The sequence below is a fragment of the Mauremys reevesii genome, linkage group 15, assembly GCF_016161935.1.
Source record: "Mauremys reevesii isolate NIE-2019 linkage group 15, ASM1616193v1, whole genome shotgun sequence".
NCBI lineage: Eukaryota > Metazoa > Chordata > Testudines > Geoemydidae > Mauremys > Mauremys reevesii.
The window spans coordinates 39,465,520-39,480,235 of NC_052637.1; positions in this window are offsets into that span (position 1 = coordinate 39,465,520).

Consider the following 14,716-nt stretch of genomic DNA (forward strand, 5'->3'; position numbering starts at 1 on the left):
CAGGTCAAGCCTCATACATGAGTCAGATGGTCTGTGTAGTGCTGTATGGATGCGTTAACACAGATGATGTTGTGACGGCCAAGACTATAACAGGGTTCAAAAAAGAACTAGATAAATTCAGGGAGAACAGGTCCATCAATGGCTATTAGCCAGGATGGGCAGGGACGGTGTCCCTAGCTTCTCTTTGCCAGAAGCTGGGAATGGGCGACAGGATGGATCATTTGATGATAACTTGTTCATTCCCTCTGGGGCACCTGGCATTGGCCACTGTTGGAAGACAGGATACTGGGCTAGATGGACCTTTGCTCTGACCCAGTGTGGCTGTTTTTATGGCTGAGACATCCAGGTCCAGCACTTGTAAACCCAGGTTTCCAATTCAGTGTGGATGCTCAGGCACAGGCTTGGAAACAGCGAGTCCACAAATCCAGGTGCCACAGACCTGGGTTTACAGTGCACTATAGACATTCCCTACATTCTTTTGAGGATCTGGGCCGCAAGGCTTCAAAATGAAAACAAAAATAGGCATCCTAAAGTGTCTTCTATTTAACAGTGGCATTTGCAGTAATGGAAATGCAATGGGCATATTACCAATCTAGTATTACTGAGCTCTTGTGATAGCGCTGGCTCAAACTAGGCAGATTTTGTTAAGTGTTCATTATTATTTTTTGTGTTTCTGATTTTAAACTGTAAATCCCAAATTTTTGTCAAAGCCAATTTTCATTTCTATTTTCTTAGAATATGTCAAGCAGCATTTTGCTTGAATAAGGAGTGCAGGGTTGGATCCTAAAGAAACATGCAATAGCACCCGTCCGTGTGAAAATAAAAGAACCCTTTCTATTCATGTTACACTCACAGAAAATGATATACAAACGCCAGCAGCTGACTCTGCAGTCACCGTTAACTAACAAGCACTGACTCCAGAGCTCTGCTGCTGATGCTTAAAAGAAAGAACTCAACAAAAATAGCCAGGTTCATTTACCAACCCATAGACAGGAAGGAATCAACATTCATAGCATGGAAAAAGATGCAATGGGCAAGGAATGAACATTTTCAGATTGCAACAAGAATGTTATGATATCCAGATCCCACTATAGATGTCTGGGAAAGGAGATGTAAGATATATACAGTTGTTTGTGGGACTCCTAAGCACAACAGCTGCTGTTTCTATATCTGTTGTGCTCGGTGTGTGTATATATATATCTATTTAAAGGGAGACATTTATTCTAAGATTTGATCAACTCTAGCTATACTAAGTATAATAAGATCATTTACACAGTGCATTTCTTTTTATTTGAGCTTTATCTCATGTAATCAGTTTCTAACATAAACCTATTTTTATCACTGAAGTGCCCCAATACTTTATAAGATGTAGCTAGAACACACCCGAGGTGCCAAAAGCAAGTTTACAGAGCCTCTTTGTCATCAGTTACAATACATCAGTTCTTGCTGTGTGCTTCCTATCAATTTTAAAAGCTCCAAGATGGAAAATAAATAAATAGCAAAGAGTAAGAGTACAGACTAGCTGCTAACTCTTTGAAAGACTCTAGATACATATCCACCTTCAGGATAGCATTGGAATATAGACAAGGGATAATAATACAAGTCACACTGGGTTTTTTTAAGATAATTATTTTAGTTGGCAAAGTGGCAGTCGTTCTCTCTGTCTCATCATCTATATAATATAGAGTATTTCATCGGGAGGGGGGAATTGTACGCACAACATCCCCCTACACTATAACAGCTAAGACTGCAGTTTTAAATAAAATAAAGAATGGCAAAAGCTAAAATACCTACTAGCAAAAGCTGGGACTCAGGAAATCACTGAAGCATGTGCTGAAATCCATCCTTGCTCAAGAGAACAGCATTTAAACATGTGCCCAACTTAAATTATGTGCCCAGGCAATAGGCCTGCTTCCCTGAGTATGGGCTGAAATCAACTCCCTCCCACTGCACATAAGTAGAATGGCCAAACACTGGTTAGATTGCTAGGGACGGGGGGGTTTAAAGTGCTAGGTGCTGCATTAACTCTACTCCCGTGAACATCAATGGCCACAAAGTTAAGCGGGAACGGAATTAGGCCAATACTTAGTGCTTTGTAAATCCCACGCCCAACGCAGCTGCATAGCACCATTGAATTTCCTAGGGTTTAGAAAAAGAAAGAAGGATCAGCTGCTTCCTAGAGGCATGGGATTTTGTAAGTTATTTGGGACAGGGACTCTTTTTGTTAAGTGTCTATACTGCACCTAGCACTATGGGGCATTGGTTCATGACTGGAGCTTGTAGGTGCTACTACACTTATATTTACTATTAGTAGTTGTAGTTATCACAGGGCATGGCTACACTTGCAGATGTAGAGTGTTGTGAGTTAAACCAGCCTTCGGCGAGCGCAGTAGGGAAAGCGCTGCAGTCTGTCCACACTGACAGCTGCTTGCGCACTAGCGTGGCCACATTTGTGGCACTTGCTGCAGCACTGGGAGCGGTGCATTATGGGCAGCTAGCCCAGCATGCAAGTGACTGCAACATGCTTTTCAAATGGGGTGGGGGGGTGGAGTGTGACAGGGAGTGTGTTGTGTGTATGTGGGTGGGAGAGAGAGTGGGTTTTTGGGAGGCTGAGAGCACATCAGCATTCTGTCTTGTAAGTTCAGACAGCAGCAGACCTTCCCCCCGCCCCCCCGCCGCTTCTCTCTTTCACACACAGCATTCCACAGTAATGGCTTGCATGCCAGCTGTCAGAAACGGAGCTTTGAAAGGGCATTTCCGCATTCCTACAGGAGTTCAAAACATTGACAAGAGTGGTCACTTGACTTAAGGGGATTATGGGACATTGCCAGAGGCAGATCAGAGCGCAGTAATGCAACACCTCGTCCACACTGACACCCATGCATTGTAGCCAAGGTGCAGCAAACATTATTCCGCTCACCGAGGTGGAGTACCAGCAGCGCTGTAGCTGCGGAGACAGAGCGCTCTACGTGCCTTGCCAGTGTGGATGGGGAGTGAGCTAGGGTGCCTGGGTCTCCTTTATTGTGCTGTAACTCGCAGGTGTAACCAAGCCCCCAGTGTCTGCAATGCACTCCCTCTAGAAAAGGCTGGAGAGTGGGACTTCTAGCTGGCATGTGTGTATTACACAGGGTCACCAAGAGTCATTTACATTACTTTGCTCCACACCCTCGTGATCTGTTGCCGAGAACTTTCAGGATCCAAAATGTCCTTCCTATTGTGAGGTGGGTCAAGCTGTCACAGGCTGGTTGGAGACTGATGAGGCCTGAATGAGGTGATGTAATAAAAGGCCTCTCCGTTGCAAAGGAGTCAAGAAACAAACACATTGGCAACGAGTAGAAGTTATTAAAATGAATGGAGAGATTTACTGGGAATGTTTTTTTCACTAGATTACCAAGTACTGTCTCACAAAATTAGAAAACTTCTTCAAATTCCAATATTCCAACGGACACCACTCTTTGACGAATGGTATTTTCCATTGCCCATATCACAAAGAGGTCCCCCGCTGTTGCAGAATTCATAGCAGGATGTAACTTCCATTCATCTTTGAATGCTGGCCCTTATGTGTATTCCACAACTGGCTATGCACCCACACCATGCACCTGAGTTCAGAGATATCTGGCAAATAATGTCCATTGGTCCACACATGCTCAGGTCTCCTCATGCTCCGAACCGAGGGCATAAGGGGTGGGGGAGGACCGACGCCTCTCCAGTTCCATCTTACCACTGCATGGCACTATGTATTTTCCATATTTAAATGGGGATTGCATTCATCTTTTTAACTCTCTATATAATTTTAACTATATTTCCTCCATGAATGGAGCCCTGGCTGTTTACATAAGATGAGGATCTGGTTCTATGGATTTATAATATGGGGTAACAGGACCACACTTCTTTCTTGGAGTCCTCATGTATTCTTCCCTCCAACGACTTCTCAAGCAAAATCATACCACAGTTAGCCCCAGCTCCAGGAGCTTCTAATCCCTTTTAGCAGTTTTTCTTTTCTTTTCCCATTTAGGTTTACTAATCATGGGATGAGAGTAATATTTTCCTTCAAAATGCAAACATTCCAAATCAAACATCCAACAATTCCTGTTTCACTGCACCATGCCACAGGATGTGCTGCAGGCTAACTTTGCTTCTTCCAACAATCCTTCAGTGTCCTTTGGAAAATTTAGCAATGACAACTTGAATTTGTGAACTAATTTATATTGATTCATTTGCATGTTACTCCCTACATTGCCAAAAAAAGATCCTCTCAAATTTGGCTCCAGTTGTTTCTGTTCCCTACAATTACCTCTAACATTTTCAGTAATAAAGCTGAAACTGTTATTTTTTTAAAACAAATTCACCACACTTTTGGGTTAAATTCATGCTTGCTAGTTTTTGATATTGGTTGCTCTCATTCTAAGTTATGCCGCTCTAAGTGCTATGTTTCATAGGAACACGTTGCAGTCTCTATAGATTGTATTTGTTCATTTCACAAACTACAGAGATCTGTTTTTGGTTTGATAAGCATACAAAATTCCCACGAGTGTTAGGAGACTAGACGGACTCTAATTTCTTTCATAAAAGATCATGCATGGCTTCAGGTTGTTTTAAACACAAATTATTACTTTTAATATGCTTCTGATACTTGCAACTTTTTTTCAAAAATCAAAACAAAATAAGCCTTATAAAATTACCACGTGTTAACAAATTAGTAACAGGAAGCAGTTTCAAGAGAGCTTGCTGATTGTTTAAATACAGCTATACACATCAAAGTGTTATCGTGAACTCAGAAAAAAAATCCCTCTTGAAGGAATCATTACTAAAGCATTTCGTATACAGATTACTTCAGACTTCATCATTCTGATTCTCAGCTAAGGTTATGAGATGAAAGCCAAGATTCCTTGATTAAGATCAGATGGCTTGTGGTGAGAAGGAATCTAGATGACTTAACTGGAAGGATTAAACCCAAGTCTTTTGGCTTCCATTTGGCTGTTTTATAAATTGAACTACTAGGCCATCTAGCTGGGTTGTGTTTCCCCTGGTCATGAGTGTGTGATGTTAGAGTCTTGGGTTTGCAATATCAGACTGGTGATCAGTATTAACAAGCCAGAGGCCCTGGGTGAGAAGAATAGCCACAGTATTACTATAGGCTAAAATTAGGTCCCTAAGCTCCTCTTAATGGACCTACCTGCTTAGGGACAACCGACTGCTTGGCCTCTGTTGAGTGTGGTTAAGCCAGGGGGAGTGTTTACTAGTACATCTATGTCTCTGCAGCGTTTGGCTTTTTTTAAACTGACTGAAAACGTTGCCATCAGGCAGACATGCTGTATCTCTGCCTATGGAAGCTCAAGTACAGTCTGCCCTTCCAAAAGCTCAGCCCATTTTCGAGTGATGGCTGTCCAAGAAAGTCTGCAAATTCAGAGCGAGTCAGGGCTTTTCATCGGCTCAAGATCATGAGTGCTTTGACCCAGCGCCATCCAATCTGGACTTTTCACATACCAAACTCAACTGTATTGTGTTCCTTTCTTGGCTTCGGGGGGGAGGTGTGGACCCTAATGTTTATTCTGGTATTTGCTCTCTCTTTACACTTTAGTTCCAGAGAGATGAGCAATTTAGAAACACAAGGGTAAGGATTGTGTGACTGGCATTTTATATTTAAAGCCACACCCTTTAAACACGCTCACAGGCACAGCTAAAGGGTTGATCCTTTATTGCCCTGACCTTTAATTTTATAACTTCAGTTGAAATCAGGCATGAAAATAAAAGTCACAGGTTTAGCCTGTCTGGTTTTTTAGGTTTTTTTGACACAGCTATTATCATCTTATTTTTCCCCTTCCATCCTCATTTTAGTTCTTTCTCCCTCATTTTTCCTTACTTATTCTACCTCTCAGATTGTATTCTTTTTGTCATATATACATTTGTTCAGCCTGCCCAGATTCCTTCTTTATATGAACATTACTTGACTCTTGCCTTTTAAGATGTCCTCACTTCCCTTTCCAAACTCCTCTCTTCCACCCATGTTACCCTGCAAGAGATAAGATGTGGTATGTGTATGTGTAGTAATGATAAGTATGATCTCATAATCTGAGCAGGATGCTCGGGTTCTAGTCACAGCTCTGCTGCCACTGACTCACTCTGGAAACCTAGTCAGGTCATTTTAGCTCTCTCTGCCTCAGTGTGCCCATCTGTAAAACGGGGATAAAAATCCTTCTCTCTTCCTTTGTGAAATTTCGGTAATGAACATTTGCAAAATGCTCTCTGAGTCTCAGATGAAAAGCTCTACTAGAGTGCAACTTATTATTAGAGACCAGGGAATGTTACTGGACTGCTATCAAGTCATTGTCGACAACTTCTCTGCAGGGAAAAACTTAGGCACAGCCAACAAGAACACGCAGTGTATTTTGAAATTGTGCATTTGATTATTTTGGCTTTCATCTTCCGGTAAGTGGATCCACTGCCATGTGAACTGCGTGGTCTCAGAAAGCACAAATCATCCAGTCAGCTTGGATGGAAATAAATCTCCAAAGACAAACAATAAAATAGCCACCTGAGATCACCAGGGGATCGGCGATGAAAATGATTTCCTATCCCTTGCTATTTCACCCGTCAAACACTGGCCTTTTCCCAGGGGAGAGCCAAACGAGTGCTTAGGAGAAACATGTGATGTGTAAATTATGTATGTATCATCATACATGGATTTCTAAGGTTTCCACGTATTGCAGAGAACAGTGAGGGTCTGCCTAGAAGAAATAAGCCTAATAAAAATATATAACTATTGGACAATGAAATTAGTGCCACGCAAAGGGGGTGTACTGACAACCCAAGGGATACTGCTGATCACTTTCTCCATCTGTAAGGTGGGGATAATGACATCAACCTCCTTTGTAAAGTGCTTTGAGCTCTGCTGATGAAGTGTGCCGTATCAGAGCTAGGCGTTAGTGTTATTATTCTTGGGTAACATACAGCATAGAAAGCTGAAAGGCAGGCTTCCACCACCCTCCTTTGCCAATGTATCCCAGCCTGACCGACCTGGAGGAGTCACCTCTAAGGAAGTGCCACACTTCTAACATAGTCTGCCAAAACCTCTTTCACGTGGTTATAATATCATCAAGCTCAACACAGAGCAAAGGTGACTCAGAATTAGTGGCCTAGAAGCTCTGTATCGTACTATCTCCTCATGGGCCATCCAGTCCCCAGAGTGCACAACGGGATATCCGCAACCAGTGTATTTGGACACTGTGGCCTTGTCTACACGGTGCAGCAAGACACATTAGAAGGGTGGGATTTCTAATGCCCATCAATGTGCTGCACGCTAACTGGCCTGTGTAGACCGGGCTGGTGTGCACTGAAGGTTTCCTAGTGCATGTTGCCTGGTGCTACCAAGTAGAAGGGAAGATAGCTGGAGGCTAGACTGCATTAGTGAGTATATAAAGACAACACTGTCAATTTGAACACACAAGCAGAATATGTTCTGCAGACAGGATTATTCTCATAAGGCCCAAGTTTTGTGCAACAGTGACGTGTCATTAACGATTGCCTTGTTTTACTTTTGCAAGCTTTTTTGAACACCCACAATGCTACTCCAGGTAATACATGATTTTCACTTTCAAAATCTTCCCAGAGTTGTTGGCTTAACATTGCACTTACTACTTCCCCACCGATAATATTTTAGGATGGTTCTATTAATGTAGCATTTTGTTTATAACTTTAACAAATTGTTTCAATAATGCTCTTTAATAACAAACAACATTAATGGTGCTGCATGAAAAACTACAGTAACAGCGTCTTGTTGCTATGGAAGAAATAAGCTAATGCAGATTTAATTTTTGGAATCTGCAAGATTAATATAAACAACAGTGATGTGAAAAATGGTGCTAGACTGAAAATTCCTCAGATCACGGACTTGGTTCTCCTGCGTGTTTGTACAGTGCAATGCAGAGCTGTGGTTTGGTGCTATATAAATAATCTAAAGTATATTAAAATCTGTGAAAAATACCTAAGTAGGTTTTATTTTTAAAAACGAATTGCTATTTTTGTTAAACTAACCTCCCACAAAATCCTTGTGAGTTCAAAACAAAACGCAAAGATATACTTCTAAAATAATATATAACTTTGGCCAAATCTCACATTGAAGGTACCACGAAATATTCCAAATTAACATTTGTAACCATGAAATTGGAAAGTTTTGCATTTTATTTTGAATTTGGGAACATGGTCAGATTTTGTCACACCTCCCCCCCCCCCCCCAAAAAAAAACAAAAAAACCTACCCACTACCTATGAAATTTCCTGGTTGTTTGAAAATGGGAACACTTCTGAGTGAAACAGTCATAATTTTTTGTGAAAACCTCCACCTTCACAAATTTAAAATTTTCTTCAGTCAAAGATCAATATAGGAAGAATAATTTTTGCATCTTTTGATGAGAAATCTGACATTTCACAAAATAATTGTAAAACACACACACACCAAAATTGGTTATAGCATGGGCCAGTATGAAATTTACTAATATTTTAAATGAAATTTTATGAAAAATTAGCAATTTCATACAACACTGCTTAAAATATGTGTGACGTCTGTGCTTATCCTATTTAACTATGCATACTTGTCCCATGTTCGTGTGTGAACATGTTTCTGAAATAGAGGTATTATATAAAGCATTTGTAAATATATTGACTAGAGCTGGTTGAAACAAAGGGGGAGATTTTCCATATAAAATAATTCTCCCCTTTTTAAAAAAAATTCAAAATATAGTATTGGTCAAAAAACGCGGAAAAAAATTCATCAAAACTTTTCCCTGTTTTTCCTCCGAATTTTGAAATTTGAAAAATTTCAACCAACTCTATTATTTAATAACTGATTAATTTTGACCAGGTGAAGCACTTTTGTGCCTCACGATGGCACCTAACTCTCTTCAGCTGTCTGCTGGACAAAGGACAATTTCTAAAATTCTTCATAATAGCAGAGTATTCAATTTATGGAATAGCAAAGAGCATTCATTAGTCAATCTTCCTATGTGGAACCCTTTCTTCCTAAAAAGCATCTAAAATCACAGCTGGCTACACCCAGTTATGGAGATTATAGCTTTTGGGCCTGAAACTGCCAACATTTGCATGAGTAGATCTCACTCACATGAGAAATCCATTGATTGTTGGAGTAAACATTTGCAGGGTAAGGTCCACAGCCTGCAAGATAGTGTCTCCTTAACAGTATAGTCTCTTATGATCTGTGTGACTTTTCTGAGGAGGGCTACAGCTAATGGTAATTTGTGTTCTCGGCTGAGAACATCAAGTCATCTACTCAACCTTCTCTGTGGGGATCAGACAGGAGAATGTTGCCCTTGAAGAATAACACATCAGACTTGGAAGCATTTTGAGCATCAGTGCAAGGAATATTTCAAAAGGTGACCAAAGGGGGGGTGTTCTCATTTGAGCAGCTCTCATAAGTTCCAAGCTTCCAGTTCTAAAGGCACCTGCTGGGAGGCTTCTACATCCTCTCAGTCATTTCGCAATGGCTGGCCTTCATGAAACCCAAAGCTGTCATCTCTTTGGGGAGAAAACATTGCACATAACTGTATGTTGCTAAGGGGCACATTGGGGACCAGCTTGGAACAAATATGATGAAATGATGCATCTTTAATGCTTATCTACAATATTCCTGTGCCACATGTGTGTCATGCTGATCCTGGAGTGACAGTCTGTTCCCATCAAGAACACAGCCACCACAGTAGCCCTCCCCAGGACTTAAAAACGAAACTACAGCATTAACCAGAGTTAAGTCTGAGGGTCAATTTAGTTAATATGTTTGAAGTGCTTGAAAGAGGGAAAACTTTATAATTGCTAAGGATTACATCAAACCTCACAAAGACTAGGAGCAAGAGGAGCTGTATGAGGTGCTGATTCCTAGGTTTTGCTAATTGGCATTAGTAGAAGATGTTTAATGTTGGAGTCAAATGATAGCTAGAAGAGGCAGATTGACAGACAGAGCCAGTCTTCTCCCTAAAAATGAAGGGGCAAAAAGAGAGGTAGCATAGATTGATGGGTAGGCAGCATTTCCAGGGGAGTGCCCTCAGCTTCGGCAGTGGGCTTATGCCACTGACATTACAGCTAAGCATTAACTAGACCACATAACATTGGGCTGTCTTATTTAAGCCACATACTGCATTTAGCTAAATGCAAATAATGGATTGTTTTAAACGTTGAGCCACCCTTGACTCAGCAGTTCCTTAACTACGGGCTAAGAAAACGAATATTGTTCTCCAGTGTTTTCAATAGCTCAGTATTTTTAATCTCTATTAAGTGCATCGATTGGAAAGAGCCTCCACTTAAAATAAAACCAGTGAAGACAATTGTTGTGTGAGCACATGGAGTGATTGCTTTAAAATAGTTCTACAGAGCCCTCACCATGCTGCAGCTCAATTATTCTAATAGAAGTTGATCCCTGACAATGCAAATGACGTCACTGTTAGTGTGTAAAAAGCAATACTGACAGAGATGGCAATTTCCTGTAATTGCCCGGACCAAATTCACAGTGTAGGCAGGGAGCTGTGCCGCCTGAAAATACCACCCCAGAGAGGTGACAGCTGGGGTACTGCAAGCCTGAGAGTGGGTGCCCTTGCTGGACCATAGAGGGGAAATACAGATGCAGTTGCCCTGAACTGTGACACCAACTCAACAACTCTATGTAAACTTCAACTAGCAATGTACCCCCAGACTACAAGTATGCCTATATTTTGGTTTAAGCATCCTCCACTAAATAGATTCCCAATGTGACTACATCTGAATCAAAGGAGTTGCACCAGGGCTGCTGCTGGCCCTCTATTTCTTACTGAGTGCGTCATTTCAAATATAAATATAGTCATGTTCCTAATTTCCACTGAATTTGATTTATGTAATCCGTAGCAATCTTGTATGAGTCAGAATTTTGCTGAATAGGTGTTACATGAATAACACAATTCTCTAACTCATATGTCTTGTTAGCGCTTGTGTGTTAAACGAACAAAAAAAACCTGCCTAAATTATTCCTGACTGACACCTGTCCACTTCCTTCTGCAAACTGGAGCTCCTGCGCACTTAGCACGCTACACTTCTACTGCAGATCTCTCTCCTACTGTGCTGCATGCCTCTATCTATATTCCACAACACCACAGATTTCCTTAGCTCTTTCCCCTCTCTGTACATTTTTCATGGAGCCCCTATGAGAGGAATGCCCTTTATAGCCCCACATTCCTCATTCATAGCCATGCATAATGCCATCAAGCAGTGAATGTGTAATATATGAGTATATAATATTTATTTTCATTTATACATTCATTTAAAAAAACTAAACTGTCTCTGCATTCCCTAGCAGGTGTGTATATTGTCAAGATGCATACTTTTGGAGGTAAGATAAAGAAGCATCTCAATAGAGTTAAAAGTTCTTTCAGCAACTATCATGGGTTCTTTCTCCACTGAAAGAAGTCAAATTATTTCCTGCAACACCGCACCTGGGGCTAAATAGCCCATGCCATGTGCTTGGTGTCAGTTTCTAAATGGCTGACAATGCCTAAACTCAAAAACTCTCTGTCTGTGCCTTTAAACTAACTAAAAACCCCAAACAGTAACTGCTTAATGGCACTGTTTAAGCAAAAGTCCTCATCTGGCCCTATAGTTCTGGACTAGTAACAAGGAGTACCTCTCCAGCCTGAGCCTCACCCAGCACTGTCTCCAGAGGCCACAGGCAAGCCTTCTTAAATGGCCTGCTGGCTCTCTATTGGTCAGTGTCACTTCCTGGCCCTTCTAGGCCTCTGGAGGACTAAATCTCGTTGGTAGCCTGACACAAACAGATTTTCAGGGGTGTCAATGCAGAGGTGACCTGGGAGACCCTGTCACTGGTCTATTCTTTCTTTCCTTTACAAACAGAAGACCCTTCTGTTTCCCTTAATAATGGCATAAGAGTCACATTTTAGCATTGTTCAGCAATGAAAGGAGCCTGGGTTATAACTGAGAATTGAGGTTTCTGTGTTAAGAGGCAAGGTGCAAAGCAGCTCTTAGTATCTTTATTATGTGTATTGCAGGAGTGCCTAAAAAGGCCCCAATCAGATATTGGGAAACTATTGTACTAGGAGCTGTACACATATAATGGAAGTCCCTGGCTCAAAGGTACATCAGGGGCGGGCAAACTTTTTGGCCTGAGGGCTGCATCGGGTTTCATAAATTGTAAGGAGGGCCGGTTAGAGGAGAGGGTTGTGGCCCAGCCCCCACCTCCTATCTAACCCTCCCCCGGACTCCTGCCTCATCCAACCCCCCTTGTTCCCTGATGGCCCCTCTGGGACTCCTGCCCCATCCACCCCCGCCTGCTCCCTGTCCCCTGACTGCCCTCAGACCCCCGATCCCCTATCCAACCCCTCCTCTCATTCCTGACGGCCCCCCTGGGATCCTTGCCCCATCCAACCACCCCTTCTCCCTGTTCCCTGACTTCCCCTGGAATGTCTGCCCCTGACTGCCCCCTGCTGCCCCATCCAACCGCCCCTCCCTCCTGACTTCTCCCTGAGACCCCTGCCCCCATTCAACTCCATTTCCCCCCCAACCACCATCCACACCCCTGCCCCCTGACCACCACCCCCAACTCCCCTGACCTCTATCCAACCCCCCCTGCTCCCTGACCCCTTACTGCGCTGCCTGGAGCACCGGTGGCTGGCGGTGCTACAGCTGCCGCCGCCGCCACCACGCAGCATGAAGCACCGGGTCAGGCCAGGCTCTGCAGCTGCGCTGCCCCAGGAGCTCACAGCCCCGCCGCCCAGAGCATTGCACCGGCAGTGGAGCCAGCGAGCTGAGGCTGCAGGGGGAGAGGGGACAGCAGGGGAGGGGCCGGGGGTGAGCCTCCCAGACCAAGAGCTAGAGGGCCGGGCAGGATGATCCTGTGGGCCGGATATGGCCCACGGGCCATAGTTTTCCCACCCCTAGTTTACATAGATGCTTTAAAGGTAAACTATGCAGAGGAAAAGACATCTAGATTTGAAGCCATTCATCTTTAGATTGCAGGTTCAAATAAAACCTGGATTGAAAGTGGCTTAAAGCTGTTATCAGATAGGTAGTTGGTACGCTTAGCCTACAAAAAAATCACCACTGCAGCTAGCAGAAATTCAAACCATATTTTGGGCAGTCGCAGCAGAAAGGCCCAGGAAGAAGTGGCATGGAGAATTAATTACCCTCTCGCCACTAGACATAGTCCTACTGGCTCATAGATGGAGGACATTGATTTGAGAGTGGAGGAGTTCTCACTTGACTGTACTGCACCTCTTGGATGGATAAAAAGAGAACATCTGCAGAATTATAATGCACTGCATCAGCTCCATGTCCATACCCAGTCTCCACTGTGATTGCCAAGGTGTGAGAGAGCTAATGAGAAGAGAAGCAGAGCAAAGACTGAAGGTTGCAGGATGGGTGGCTAGGAAGAAAAATATTTACCATCACAAGGAAAAGTGACGCCTGCGCAGGGGCAGCTGGAGAGAGCAATATGACTGGGTATGGTCCACATTTAATCCCAATTTTGTGTGCTGTTACTTGTGATGACACACAGAGTGTCAATACCTTTGTCTTATCAAGGACAGACTAAATTGATACCAAACATTTAAGCTGGTGGGGAAAAGTCTCTCCATCCAAAGAATCTAAATTTACCATTGTGTTAACAATTCTGTAAGACTTTTTGGCAGCTCCTAATGGAAATTTCAGAAGCAGATGGAAAAATTTGGAGACATATAGGACACATGAGCCTGTAACATCCATATTTATTTTCTCAGTGGGAGGGGAGGCTGTGGTTTTGTGATGCCTTTCATTTTGTTTCCCCCTTTCTTTTAGATTCTAGGAAAAGCAAGAGAGAAAATGGACAAAATATATACACAGGCGTTTTCAGTGGATACTGCCCTCATGTGGTCTGTCTGTCTGGACTCTCCATAGACTTCAACAGAAAGCTCCATCCAAGGCAAGGAAGGTGTGTGCTGTGGTGGCTAGATCAGGGGAACAGCAAGAATTGTAGGACATTTCCTTGACTCTGGCTCTGTAACGTTGCGGAATGGGCAGTGGCTTGAACTCGCCACTTGAGCTGGGCCCCAGGGTATTGGGCAGGTTTGGACTCGGGTGGCTAGCCTGAGCCGCTGACCTGCCATTAGCTATTTGTAGCCTGCTAGCTCAAGCAGAGCTATCACGTATGTCTGCCCACGTTGAGAGAGACGCCGCCAGTTGCAGTGTAGAAGCAGCAAAGAATCCTGTGGCACCTTATAGACTAACAGATGTTTTGCAGCATGAGCTTTCGTGGGTGAATACCCACTTCTTCGGATGCAAGCTTGCATCCAAAGAAGTGGGTATTCACCCACGAAAGCTCATGCTGCAAAACATCTGTTAGTCTATAAGGTGCCACAGGATTCTTTGCTGCTTCTACAGAACCAGACTAACACGGCTACCCCTCTGATAGTTGCAGTGTAGACGCACCCTCAGTGGCCCAGTCAAAGCCTTTAAGTATAATGGACATTCCTGGGCCTCCTGGTGGCAACAGCTATCCGGGCTGGGGAGAAAAAAAGGCATCTTTTATTATAGCACCAGTGAGTGAGTCCAGTGCGAAAAGCAATTACAGTTCAGAATTCCTTTCCCTGCCAGAATGCTGCCCTGGGAAAACCGGGTATTGCTTCCCCTTAAAGCACACCCAAGCTGCAGGAAGAAGATTTGAGTGAATGGGACATCTTGTCCCTCCACTA